Here is a 13,158-nt window from a genome sequence, read left to right as displayed (position 1 = left end):
TCTGTCATCAAAATGAAATAGCACTATTATATGTGTGTGTGTGTGTGTGTATACACAGACATATCTAATATTATAAAAGCCTTATTCTTTCTGTCTGTCTATCTGGCTGCATATCTTTATTCACTCTCTGGTTGGTTGTCTTGGCAGACAAACTTAATGCTTACTGAAACAACCAATAAGAGTGCTCTGCACAGACAGAAGTGCCATCATGATGGTGGGAACTGAGGGGCTAGAGCTGGGGGGAGGCCAGCAGCGCTGGAAGCAGAGGGGGAGGCAAAAGGAAAATAAAAAAACCACAAGCACAAAAAAATGCAACACTGACCTTGCCTCCTCTAGGCCCTGCTCCTTGGAGACAGAGGGGGACAGCAAGGATGGTGCCACCATGACAGCAGGGACTGAGGGGCTGGAAAGGGAGGGCAAGGCCAGTGAAGCACTCTGGCCCTTCAGTCTCTGCAGTCACTCCCCTGCTCTGACCCCTCAGTCCTTGCTGCCATGGCAGCATCATCCCTGCTGTCCCCTCTTGGAGGGGGATGGCAGGGATTGTGCTGCCATGTCAGAGGGAACTAAGCCCCCCTCCCCCCATTCTTATTGGAGACTGCAGCATGGGGTGCATGCCTCGCCGCCACATCCAAGGGGTCGCCACCTCCCCATCCTGGACAGGGGCATACCCATCTGATTTGAATCAGGAGCCCCTCTGTAATGGTTTTATCCAAATGGCATTAGTTGATTGGCTGTGTGGGCCAGGACGGTGGGGTTGGGGCCACTTGAGTTAAAACAATAGCCCCTCCACTGACACTGTCACCTCCTCAACACTTTAGTCTGGGGGCTCCCTCCGTCCCTTTCTTACCCACTTCAAATAAATCAATTAGCCTTTGCAATTAATTAGTGGTGGGGCTAGCTGAGGAAAAGTATCAGCCCCTCCAGGGATGTGGGGGTGCACAGGGCCAGAGGGGGAACAGCAGCAGCGTGAGGTGTTGGGTGGTGTTGTTCTGTCACTCCTGCCCCACATCATTCTTGATGGGAAATTGGCTAGTATTATATATAACAATCATATCTTTGATTTTTTAGTTAATATGAAGTTGGAACTTTCCTTTGAGAAATGGCTGATTTTGTGCTTTTTCTGCTACTATTATATCACAAACTGAAGTTATTTAATCTAATTTTGCAGCTACTTAAATGTGCTGGGCTTCAAAACTTGACCCAAACATTATTGGATTGCTATTCCATTACACTTAATGGACATTGTGTCACAAAGGAAGAAAGGTATCATTTATTTGTTCAAAAAAAAGGTCAGATGGTAGGCAGAGCAGAAAAACAAATCCAGGGACTTCTTAATCAAAAATACAGTTAAGAAAGAACATCAAAATAACCAACCAAACACAAACAGATTTAACTCCCTCCTCCAGAAAAAAATCCAACCCCCGCAGACAATATAAATACAAGGTGCTATACGTACATCTCCCTCTCCTGGAAACTTCTCCCTCTAGAGGAAATTATTTTCTTCAATTATATTAAATTGTTTCCCTTAATCAAAATTTATATAGTGATGTTTCATTTGAATCATGGGTAAATGTGGATTTTTAGTTACTTTAAATATCCGAAAAATGAGGAATTTATTTTTATCAGAGAAAACCATGATCCCTGCTGATGGTTCTGCTGTACAGTGTAATCCACTTATTTACATTGCAACATTTTTACTTAATTTATAGGAAGAGAAGTAGTGAAAAGACATAGATGTGTTTTGAATGCTCTATGTAGAGAGTCAGGTAAAGTGTTTAGATGGGTGCAGAGGCATGTAGGGGATGAGGGAAGTGTGCTAATTCTAGAAAACCTTAACCAATTGTTCCTGAAGTTGTTCAGTTATTTTCCATTAAGGGCAATCTGTCCATCAGGTGCCATACATCTACCATCTGAATGCTGAGTGTATCAGAACTCAATGGGGAGAAGAAAGATATATATGGTAATTGGAGCCTGCCTTTTGCACACAGTTCCTGTACAATATAGGACTAAGTTGCTTCGACTGTAACAGCTTTGTCCCAGAGTCTATGACTCTTTGGATCCAGATAACAGACTCCCCATTTTGGTGTGTGACAAGAAGAAAAAAACAATGATTTGGGGTCTGGAATTCCTCTTGGACAAAAATATCTTTGGACCGGTTGGCTGATGAGATTCCTAGGAATAGGAGGGGAATTGTGAGGCTGCTGTTCTCTAGTGCCAAGGAGTCCAGATGATATGCATACACTTCTGACACCTTAATGCAGAAACTGAGTAATTATTTTAGCACCTCTCTAGCAGTGCTTTACCTGTGAAATAAGGGGCTATGCATAAGGGGTGCACGCGGGTGCATGTGCACCCCGAGCATGGCAGTGCACCCCCAACAAAAAGGCGCTGCCGATATTGTCAGTGGCGCCTGCGGGTGGTCGCTGCTGCCGACACAGCCAACCCTGCTGGCAGTGTTGGCGGCATCTGCAGGAGCTCCCCACTTACTGCCACTGAGCTCCGACTGCCACCACCATGCTCCTGCTGCTGCCATGCCCTGCCAGCTGCTGGGGGCATGGGTCGTTCATGTGTGAAATCATGCCATACCCCAATGAGCATGCTGTACATAAACACATTCATTCTATTAAATAAGCTGAATATGAATTTCACTGAATCTTTTTCAGTAGCCTTGGGAATGTTTACAACTTAAAAATTAACTTCCTGCCAATGCTCATTTCTTTATGAGTACCTTTGTGTGTTTTTTGTTTTTTTGTTCATCCCCCCCTTTGAGCAGCAGGTTATATAACAGCTCATTAGCATCCTGGGAGTTTCCATTTTATTTTTAATGAGTCACTTACAGGACCTGAGTGACTTGCTTAATTTTTATTGCAAGCAGTGGTTGATTCTCAGTCAGCAGAATTGTAGACAATTTTAAGAATTTTTTTATATGCTAATATGGGCAAGCCAAAAAGATCTGTGATAAAAAGAATATGCACCTTTTTTAAAGGTATAGAGCCCTTAATTTATAGCATATTTGAACAATTGAAAATTAATTTTTGTGCCTATGGATGGTTAAGAATGGTGCCATGAGATGAAGGGGTATGGGAAGCAGCATTTAAATGAAAGAGAGTTAGAACTAGGAATACAAATTCAATTTAATTTAACTTTCAGATTTACAAGAGCAAGTTAACATGAAGAAAATTTATTTCAGTATAAATGTTTCTGAAATATTTAAAAGAACTTCTGTAGCAATACCTTTCAATCATTTCCCTTGTGATTTTATTGATTTACTTCATATCTTGTGAAATACTGATATAGAACATACTTTTTTATAGTTACAAACTGTAAAGAACCTATATGGTTTGTGTAGATTTGTATAGCTGTATCCAGGGCAACAATATATGTTCAAATTACTTCTCTCTCATTCTTTCACTTTCTTTTTTTTTGAAGGAGAGAAATGTTAACGGAACTTCAGAATCTTCAGTACAAACACAACTAATTAAATTCAAATACAAAAAATAAATGTGTCAATTTACACCTGTTGGGCAAAATTGTAGAGGCTTCTCTTTGTGCAATAATACTTCAAACAGTCTAATCTCCATTCCAACACGTTAGTATGTTGCAGTGTATTCATTCTAAGAATTCTTTATTTTTGTTAGCTATTTCATGCCTACCTACAGCCAGATTCTATGCTATCTATTGGCCATGTAAGTGGATTTGGGTATCTTGGTCCCCTTTAATGCCTATAGGTGGAATAGAATCTGGACCACAGTGTACTCATTTTAGCCTGAATTTTCCCAACTAATCTCCCTTAGCCTTTAAAGTATCACATACAATATAATTATATAACAAGACATTTTAAAAGGGGCCAACATAGTTTTCATGCTGTGACCTGGCTACTTGTGGCAAAAAGGACGAAGTATGTTCATTAAAAAAAAGAACTGTCAGGTTGAAGATGATATAGAGACTCTCACACACCCACACCATTCATGCCCACACCACAGAATTTAGAAGAGATGTTGAGAATCCTTCCGTAGTTTCTCTAGCCCTGTAAACCACTCAATATACAGTCTTGTTAGGATTCCACCAGTGCACATTTATATTTATCCATAGAAGATCAGTGTAGCCTTATAACCACACTTAACTTCACTACTGGAAGGCAGAGAGGCTTAGGGAACTTTATATTTCTATGACTTCATTATGCTGCTAGGAATGTCATCCTCTCAGTTGCAGAATGGATAGAGAGCAGGTCCATGTGTCCTTTGGATATCTTGGCCCAGTTGTAAACAGCTTACTAGGGCTTCTGGATTTTCCCTATTATAGAAATGAATGATTCTTTATTAGCCCTATTTGGGATGATGGTCATACAATACATATCTAAATTGACAGAACCCACCTTTCCTTGGCTATTTAGAAATGGTCCATGTCATAGAGAGTGAGCATGCAATCATGGGAGCTGACATCTGATATCTGTCTCTATTAAGGTATCTGCTAACAATATGGAGGAGAAAAAAAATTAGAATATTTTGCCATGTATACTGACACATGCAATATATAATGGATCTTACTGACAGACAGTGTTTCAGTATTTATTTTTATTTTGCTGACAGTTGGCAATAAGAATGCTGCCCACAACACCAGTGGCCTATTTGTGACAAGGCTCATCAGGTTATTGTGATGGGTGGAGTGGTGAAACATACCCTCTTGACAGGAGTAACATAACCTTAATGCATTCAATTTAGCTCTCAGAATATGACTGTTCTATATTGTGCGGATAATCCACTGACAGCTGTCATAAAATGTTATTGACTACTAGAGAAAAATACCAGGTATTGGAGCCTAATTCAAAACCCGTCAAAGTCGGTAAAATGGCTCACATTTAACCAAAAGCCTTGGGATGAGGCCATTGTCTTATATCTTTTGTATATACACTTGCCTTTAGGCTTTATCTATTTATTTTTTTCTTTATATCATTTCCCTTCTTTGGAAAGAATACAGTATATGGAAAACTGAATCATTACCAAGAATCCTGGTCTTCTCTGCTAAAAAAAAAATCCCCAATTTTCAGACTTAAAAAATAGTAACCCCAAATCCACATTTTTGCATGATCAAAATGAAACATCACTACATATTAGCAGAAAATATTTTTCCATCACAGAAAATGTGGAAGTGGAGTTATTTTTTTAAATTCAAGAACTCGGAATTTTTTTTTAAATCAGAGAAAACCAGGATCCCTGATCATGACATATGTTTCCAAGGTGTGTTTCTCTTGAAGCAACATTAAGGACAATGTCCTGTCCTAATGCATTGTAATTACTGATATTACAAAGCCAACATAGCAAAGGTCATGTTTCATTCTTTGAGATGTCTGCTAAAAATGTTTACTAAAGTAGAACTAAAATCTAGAAAGACCACCAGGATGCCTGTCAACCCAGCTTTTACCAAAAGCCCTTATTCTTCCTTTTTCCTCTTTCTTCTAAAGCCTTCTCTTATATTGCTTTTTTTTTTAAATATAGCCTTTCTAGCCTACAATTTTTCAATTTAATTTAATTCTCCACAGTCACTTCACAATGATGTGAGTGAACTCAACTATATATTTTTTCCTCCAGAAGACGTCCCAAATCCACTTCCTTTCCATCTGCAATGTTAAATCCATGATCATGTCTGATTGTCACTTTCCTTGACTATTTCAGCCTTCTCCTGTTGGGCCTTACTAGGGGAATTTATGCATGCACTTTACTGTGGAGTTGACTAATTAGCTCCACAATAAAGCATCACATTTACATATGTGTATGTATTAGGGCACAGTAAATTAATTAACGCTGCTATATGATAGTACTGTCCAGGACAAATACTATCCTACAGCCCTACAGCAAAGTAGTTACATGGGCTCAAATGCACATCTAGACTCTGATTGGGGTGGCTGGGGCATGAGGGTACTACAGTGTGGGGGCTGCCTGAGTTTATTCAAACACATTAATAGCACATGTAGATGTTCTCACTCAGTCTTAGTTTGCTTCTTTTCAATCTATCCAGGATGCAATTGTATCTTCATGTCCATTATTGTTTTCTCTTTCATATCCTGTTTCCTGTATATTTAAATTTCTGCAGAATTTGTGTCCTCTTTCCCCCTTACTCCTCCCAGTATTCTGCTTGTCTGTGCACTTTCCATTATGCATACAATCATACAAAAGCATACAATATATTTCTTGATTTCCTTTGCATTGCTATCACAAAGGGCACTCAGAGCAGTGTCATCATTATTTTCTGTAATACAATAAGACAGGTCTCCATTTCTGATTAGACAGCAATTTTAAAGAGTACTGGTAACTAGAATAAGCTTTATTCAAAGAAAGGTCATTTTCTTTTCTAATGAATCTGGATGATAGATCCAAAATTTATTGTTTTTTAATCTTGATGAATAATGTTTCAACTGACCCCATTATCTTTGTTTCCACAATTATTACTCCAATAGCATAACTAATAGTGGGAAACTGGGGCATTAATCCCAGGTGCAAATGTGAGGGGCAAGAATTTTACTGCTGACCCCGTTGTCACCACTGGCAGCCAACCTATTGGCAGCTGCTGTCCTATGAGTCACCACTGCCCAGGGTACAAAATTACTCAGTTGTGTCTCGAGATAACTCCAAAAATCTAAGAAAACTTCATCCTGTTCTTAAAAATGTAATTAATGGATACTAAAATAAAGATAGTATAGTTTTGGCTAACATAATTTTTTTTATTTCAGCAATTTCTCATATGTAACAGAAGGTACTTGTACCTCCAGATATATTATGTTATGTATGACCATACTATCTAGCTACCTCCTAGGTAACCCAATGCATATCACCTGTATTCAATCCTTTTTACAGGTCCCATTCTGGGGAGGAAAAAAAAGCAAAAAATTTGTTCTGAAGAATTGAAAAAAAATGAGTCTTTTGTAAAAAGATTTTGAGGTGCAACAAAGCACACATTCCCACTCATCCGGATGTGCCCTGTGATACACAAACACACAACATTTAGACTACTTTAAATGTGGTTTAAACCACAAGCCTCCAGATATACATGACAATTTACAATACTTTAAATTTCCTGCAACATTTCAGAAGTGCTGGATTATTAACAGGGATCCTAGTTTTCACTAATAAAAAAAATCCTCAATTTTTGGATTTAAAAAAGTAACCCAAAATTTGGATTTGGGTTATTTTTAAATCAGAAAAATGTGGAATTTTTTTTCAGAGAAAACCAGGATACCTTGCAGGTCAACAGTACTTTAATACTTAAAACATAACTTTTCTGTTTAGGAACCTTGGCAGTTTACACATAGATTCATAGATGTTAGGGCCAGAAGGGACCTCAATAGATCATCGAGTCTGACCCCCTAAATAGGCAGGAAAGAGTGCTGGGTTCAGATGACCCCAGCCAGATGCCTATCTAACCTCCTCTTGACGACCCCAGGGTAGGGGAAAGCACCATCTCCCTTGGGAGCCCATTCCAGATTTTGGCCACTCTAACTGTGAAGTTCTTCCTAATGTCTAGTCTAAATCTGCTCTCTGCTAGCTTATGGCCATTATTTCTTGTGATCCCCAGGGGTGCCTTGGTGTGTAGAGCCTCGCCAATTCCCTTCTGTGCCCCCATGATGAATTTATAGGCAGCCACAAGGTTGCCTCTCAACCTTCTCTTACGGAGGCTGAAGAGGTCCAGGTGCCCTAGTCTCGCCTCGTAGGGCTTGGCCTGCAAGCCCTTAACCATACGAGTGGCCCTTCTCTGGACCCTCTCCAGGTTATCCACAGTCCTCTTGAAGTGTGGTGCCCAAAACTGCAAGCAGTATTCCAACTGTGGTCTGACCAGTGCCCAATAGAGGGGAAGTGAGGGGAAGTATCACCTCCTTGGTTCTATTTGTCATGCATCTGCTGATGCATGATAAAGTGCAGTTAGCTTTGCTGATGACTTCGTCACATTGATGGCTCATGTTCACCTTGGAGTCCCCTAGGATTCCAAGATCCCATTCCACTTCCGTGCTACAGAGCAGGTCATTTCCGAGGCAGTAGGTGTGCTGGACATTTTGCCTCCCTAGGTGCAACACTTTGTGTTTCTCCTTGTTAAATTACATTCTATTGTTTTCTGCCCATTTGTCCAACCTGCCCAGGTCTGCCTGTAGTTGTTCCCTGCCCTCCGGTGTGTCCACTTTTCCCCACAGTTTTGTATCATCTCCAAACTTGTACAGAGTACACTTCACTCCCTTGTCCAGGTCACTGAAGAGGACATTGAACAGTATCAGCCCAAGGACCGAGCCCTGTGGGACCCCACGGCCATGTCCTTCCAGGTCGATACCGACCCATCCACTACCACTCTCTCGGTACAACCTTCTAGCCAATTCGCCACCCACAGGACTGTGTAATCATCCAAGTCACAGCCTCTTAACTTGTTCACCAGTGTGGGGTGGGATACCATATTGAAGGCCTTCCTGAAGTCTAAATAAATTATATCAACCCCTAATCCTGTGTCCCGGTGTCTTGTAACCTGGTCATAAAGAGAAACTAGATTAGTCATGCATGATCTACCTGCTATGCTGCTTTCCCTTCAGCATAATTTTTCCTGCTAGGCTCTCACATATATGAGCCTTAATAATCTTTTCAAAGACTTTGCCTAGGATGGAGGTGAGACTGACTGGCCTATAGTTGCCTGGATCCTCCTTCCTCCCCTTCTTGAAAATAGGGACCACATTGGCCCTTTTCCAGTCCTCCAGGACCTGGCCCATGCACCACAAGTGCTCAAATATTTTTGCCAGTGGCTGTGCAATGACATCTGGCAGTGCCTTCAGTACCCTCAGATGGAGCTCATCCAGACCTGCCGACTCAAATGCATCCAGTCCTTCCAAATGACTGCAACATCTCAGAGTCAACGCTTGGTAGTCTGACGCCCAGCTGTTGTGACATCATCATCTATTAGTTAAGCACCTTCCCTCTGAAGAATGACTGGAGTGGAGTGCAAGGAAGTGGAGGTAGGTGCCTAGTGTTACACTTAAATCAACTTCAAACTCTTAAAATGAATATATATTCAGACATGCTCTTGTTCTTAGTTTTTTTTCCAACTGTGTATTCTAAGAGCTTCAAACTTGGTCAAATTGGATTGCTGTCCCAAGCTATTATACCTGGATTTTAAGCACCCGATCACTAAAATATGTATGTCCCCAATGGCAATACAGATCTGGCCTAAGAGATAAGGTAAAAGTAAAGTATCAAATGTTCCTTTCCTTTAAAAACAGGAACATTTTTTAACAATGTTATATCTTCAAGAGATGAAATGCTACAATTACATCTTTTATTCTCTACTCTTTTTATATACATTGATTTGTTTAGGTGCTGTCATAAATGCAAAAGATTTTTTCACTGCTATATTTTTCTTGTCATCTCCAATTGATTTGATTTATCACATGGCAATCCCATAAAAATATGAAGTATTAGTTATTCATAGAATTATAGAAAAATAGGGCTGTAAGGGACCACAGGAAGTCACCTAAGCAAAGCCTCTGTTCAAGGCAGGATTATTCATATTTCAAGTGTTTGTCTAACATATAAAAAAAAAATTCAAAGATGGAGATTCCACAATATCTCTATGCAATTTGTTTGAATGCCTAACCAGCCTCTTAGTTAGAAATGTTTTTCTTAATAACCATTCTACATATCCAATTGGCAGCCATTATTTCCTGTCCTGCCCACTACAGTCAAAAAGAATAGTCTGTGATACTGGTGCCCGCTCATTTGGCCCCACAGGCCAGATGAGTGGTGTGAGGCCAGCCTCCAGCCACATCCACCACTTAATCAAAATTGCATCATGTGAATTATTCTGTTTGCATTATATTGCACAGAATGCAGCATGATGAAATTTTGGTTTTTCAAATAATACAAAACTGAAAGTGCTTCTGAAAGCATTAAGAAACTTCTGAAAGTATGCAGAATAATTTGCTATCTCAGAAAGAAGCCAATACTTGAATTATCAAATAAATTTATCACATGTTAAAATGTAATCCTGTTCTTTTCCTGAGAAAAGAGCTGTCTATTGTAGATGGACCCATTTTTTGGTTCTCTTGCTTCAAGTCCCTTGTTTTTGGTAGTGACTAATCAGTACTTCTATCTTTTTTAACACTAAAATACCTTCCAAAGTCTGTCCTTTATTACCCCAGTGTTCCTAGGGTTTATCTATGCACCATTCTCCCAGACAGTTGAAGCTTGTTTCCAGGAAATATGGTGAACAGATACACAGGGGAATGTGCCTATGTACCTGAGTGTGATCTTCAGGCTGGATCTGACCCACATAGCTATGTCATCTAATGCATAGTGTTCCCCATGAGTCTGGAAATTTGAAGGCCAGATGCTTTGAACACTATTAATCTCAACCTGAACCACTACTGATCTTCCTCAGAGTGCCTATCAGACTGATATTTTAGGATTCAACTCCTTTGTGTGTACTGCTTAAGTGTGTTAACCCTACAATCCAAAATGAAAGTTAGAGGAAAAGTTACAGTTTCAGAATCACAGTCCTAAGCTATGGATTTTAATCTTGACATCTTCCAACATCTAGAGGTTACTCTTCTAGCTCATGGTTAATTCAAACTGGCAAAACAATGTAGTACATTTGTACTAATACTAATCATATCACATGGTTTCTGTAAACAAAATAGAGATGTTTTAACATTTTTAATAGAATGCTTTTCTATAAGAATTTCCTATTTGAATATATCAAAAAAAAAAAAAAATCACGGGACTGTATCACTGACATTTTTAATTGGAAAGTATCAAAATGTTTCATTTTGATGAAATTAAAATATTTTGGATGTGTTTAAAGAGTGGAAGTTAAGCACATAGGGTGACATTCTATTCCTTCCTGGTTATCTAAGTGGCCATTTTTGGTTGTCTGCACAATTTTTTAAAGACAACTACACAGGCATGATCTTGCAACAAAATGGAGGAGGCAGGCCCTCCCACCTCTTGCCTTACTATCTGGTGGTTAAAACACTTGGCAAGGAAGCTGGAGAGAGGATCTAGGGCCCTTTTTTCTACCACAGGCCAGACATCATCTAAGCCTGTCACATGTGCCATTTCTGAAGCTGAACCTCTGCCACGTTGTCCATTGCATTTTCTAATCATTGTTGGAAAAAGCAGAAGAATGTCTCAGGTGTGGGGCTTGCAATGTTTGCCTCACTGGGAGCAAGACCAGCACAGCAGCCACCTGAATGTCTTGCTGTCTTCCTTCTGGCATCATCTCTGTCTCTGTCTCCCATGATTGACCAGAGTCAGCTTCAAGAAGGAGTGATAGAGAAAGGACTGGATAATAGTTGAACCATGCTGTGGTGGTTAGCATGCTGTGGTGGGAAGTTTGAGAGGCCCAGCCTTTTTATTTGAGTCAGTTACTTGTTTACTAGAACTAAAGATGCTATAGAACTATTGGTGGTTGTTGTTGCAGGTCAAGTCTGTCCTCACATAAGCAAAAGCTTGCTATGGCTGTTAGTGAATTTGTTAGGATCACTGGGAGATAGTATATTTGCACAAGTGCCTCTGCCACATCAGAGAAAATGTTATTCTAAGTGGTACTTGTGCACAGTGTTTCTGACAGTGTGCTCAGAGGCCTATTGAAACACACTGTTTAAAATGAGGCAGTTATTTGCACTCTGATTGGTGTGACTTTGGTTTGAAGACAAATGGCATGCTTAAGAGACCAATTAGAAAATTCATTCTGCAATAATTAATAACAGCTGTAATGTGCACCTTATCTTAGCCTAGAATAAGATGTATTCTAGCAGGCTAAATTCATTCATTAAAAATGGAAAGATTCTTATTAAATGAGAAAATCTCTTGTGGAAGTGATAGATACCAGGAAGGGGGCAGGAAGAACAAATTTGACAAGATAAGCAGAAGTTTTTGCATTCCTGCTAAAGGCACTTCTTCAGCAAGCTAAACTGAAAGCGTTCACACAATCATCTTTCCACTGCAGTTTTATGACCTACTTAGTAAATGCTTTAGGGAGCTCTTAAAAGAAAGTGACATACAGTGGCAGGGAAATTAACATTATGTTTGGAACGATTTCCCATAAAGCCATGTCTCTGCTTTTCTGTTTGTTTGCTTATTTGTTTTGTTTTTCTAGTGTGTGGTGTGTGATAGATGGAAATCTGTAATACTGAGGCAGAGTGTGAGGAATGAAAGATGCATCTGAACTTAAAGTTACCTTTCAATGGGGAATAGCAATTGTCATATAGGGATGGATACAAACATAAATAGTTGGTGTCCTCGAAGGGAAAAAGTAGCATGAGAAAACCTGGGAAAACTGTCATTTTAATGGTTGTTTTCTAATTGAATACTGAGAACACTAATATTATTCATAGAGTCATCTTGGAGTCATCTATTAGAATACACAGAAAGTCAAATTTGTTGTGGGAGAAGAGAGTACAAGACACATGTCTCCCATAAGCCAATGATAGCCATCATTGAGGAGACAAGCTATATAAGGTGCAGACACACATAACAATTGAACTGTTCTCAGACTTCCTTTGATTGGGAACTAGTTCACAATGGAATTGTCTATGTGGAGAGTGAGGTGGAGGAGATGGCACAGGGGAAGCCCCAATCCATCCCCGAGCAAGCTGAGGGCCAGACAAGCTACCGGAGAAAGAGATGGGTCATCGTAATAGGATACTCCCTACTGAGAGAAGCAGAGGGAAACATCTGCTACCCAGATCCCATGGCGCATGAGGTGTGTTGCCTGCCAGGGGCCAAGATCCAGGATGTCATGACAAGGATTCCTGACCTGATCCAGCCCTCAGCCTACTATCCTATGGTCCATCATCAATGACACACTGCAGAGTAAGAGATTTGGTGAGATGGGATCCCAGGAAGGGTGGTTGTGCCTCAAGGAAGCGATCCTTCGGGCACAGAGGGAGACAACCCCAATGTGGGGGGAAAGGGGCCAAGAGGCTGCCTTGGCTGACCAGAGAAATCCAGAGCAGCCTAAGGGCAAAAGGGGGGGATATAAGCAGCGGAAACAGGGAGAGATTATAAAAAGAGGAGTATGCCTCCTCAGCTTGCAGTTGTAGGGAGGCAGTTAGAAAGGCCAAAGCTACCATGGAGCTGTAGATGGCTTCCCAAGTTAAGGATAACAAAAAAATATTTTTCAGATATATAG

Source organism: Gavialis gangeticus, unplaced genomic scaffold (genome assembly GCF_001723915.1).
Source record: "Gavialis gangeticus isolate Ggan-Ray unplaced genomic scaffold, GavGan_comp1, whole genome shotgun sequence".
NCBI classification, from domain to species: Eukaryota; Metazoa; Chordata; order Crocodylia; family Gavialidae; genus Gavialis; species Gavialis gangeticus.
This window is presented reverse-complemented; position numbering follows the sequence as displayed.